Here is a 1,900-nt window from a genome sequence, read left to right as displayed (position 1 = left end):
ACATAGGCCAGCCAAAGGTGTTTTATTGAAGTGTAAACTCAGAGGCTGAGTCCGATGGGGCAATGTTTACACTGCAAAGCAATACGGCTTGAACCCTGGGCCCTGGCTTGACCCAGGCTCAGACTCTCCACAACCATGGGGTCCTGGGACCCTGGGTGCAACCCCTGGGTTACTGCAATTTATGTGTAGACAGAAGGGGAGTTAGGCTTGGGCCTGCGCTTACACTGAGCACAGATATGCCCTATGTCTATTTTAGGAATTTGTAGGGCATCCATGACTGCAGGATCTAGACACTAAACCACAAATTATATTTGTAGGACTTTAGAACTACAGTACGAGAAGAGCCACAGCCTTTATGACATTATTTTACAGTACTGTTAAAAGACAGTACAATAGAGGATCGGCTTTTCAAATGAAAGAGTGCTGTCTGGTCACATCAAAGGGTATGAGACAAGAAACTGGGCCTTCTGATAGAAGGTCTTTAGTATTTAACTATCCAAAACATACAGTACGTTGGAGGGTTTTCCTAATAAAATAAGTCATCCATTAGCCTACATATGACCCAAATGACATCCTCACACAGTGCAACAGTCTTGGGGCCCAAACCATTCAAGAAGCAATTACAAAATCAATAACATATGCCGTGGTGATTACTCTTGATTAGTGACAGTATGAAAAAAAGAGCAATATCCAAAAAAAAAAAAAAAAGAAACTGAAACAACACATCTTCATTATTTATTAAGTGAGATACGATTTCAGTTTTTCCACAAACTAAACAGTTTCTGAAAGCATGGTAACTGCAAGTTTGATTATTATGCATAAGGGAAATTACTGTCATATTCTTGGTAGGGATGAGGTCACACCAGAACCTGAAGACATCACCACTACATTTAGCAGCAGAGTGGGATCTGGAGCTGGACTTTGGGAGAGCCTCTCTTTTCTACAGTGGGGCAAAACAAAATCCCAGTTCCAAATACCACGTGAAAGTTTGGATGCGGATCTGAGCTTTGTGGGTTGGGCCCATTCCCAAGTCTCAGCTGATCTCTTTATTATATGAAACAAAAAAATAATATGAATATTAAGTCATCTAATGATGATTCACATTGGCTGCGTTTGCCAGTGTCCTGACTGACACCCAGTGAATCAACAATAAGACTGAATACAAGGATTCGTAATGTGATACAATGTGACATACTCCAGGGTAAAATGTAGTAATAGGTCAGAAATGTGTTTAGGAGCATATGTATTATCATGAGTATTGCAACAGCACTCACAGGCCCCAACCTAGAGTGGGCCCCATTACACTAGATGTTGTACATGCGCCTCTTAAAGGATAACCCTCCGTTATTGTTAGTTTACGATCTAAATAGACTAGACAGACAGAAGCTGAGAGGAGATGAGTCACGTAGGGCCTGATCTAAAACCTGCTGCACTTTGGATCAGGCCCAGAGAGGTTAAGTAACTTGCTCAAGGTCACAAATTTTGTGGGAAAGAAGGGAACTGAACCCTAATTTCCTGAATCCCAGTCCAGTGTCTTAACAAGACAACCCTTTCTCTGTAACAATATACCTGCTTAAGTTAAAAATCAAGGATTACATTCTGCAATCTTTACTTCAGCAAAATTCTCATGTATAGTGTTTCACATTGTTTGGTTTCACTAACTTCAGTGGGTTATTGCTTGAGTAAAGTCTGCTGAATTTGATTCCAAGTATCTTATCTAAATCAATTGCAGAAAGTGAAAGGGCAAGTCTCCGTCGTTCCTTGACTACCTGAATTCAGTTTGGCACATCTGTAAATTGAGAGTTTGGGCTGTTACATGTGTGCAACAGAAAATCTGTAAAGTTAAAAGCATGCGGATTTCTGTCTCTCTCTCAAAATAAGTATCCACCTTAAATAAATT

The sequence above is a fragment of the Gopherus flavomarginatus genome, chromosome 10 (genome assembly GCF_025201925.1).
Source record: "Gopherus flavomarginatus isolate rGopFla2 chromosome 10, rGopFla2.mat.asm, whole genome shotgun sequence".
Classification (NCBI taxonomy): domain Eukaryota; kingdom Metazoa; phylum Chordata; order Testudines; family Testudinidae; genus Gopherus; species Gopherus flavomarginatus.
The sequence above is the reverse complement of the archived record's forward strand: the minus strand, read 5'-3'. Positions refer to the sequence as shown.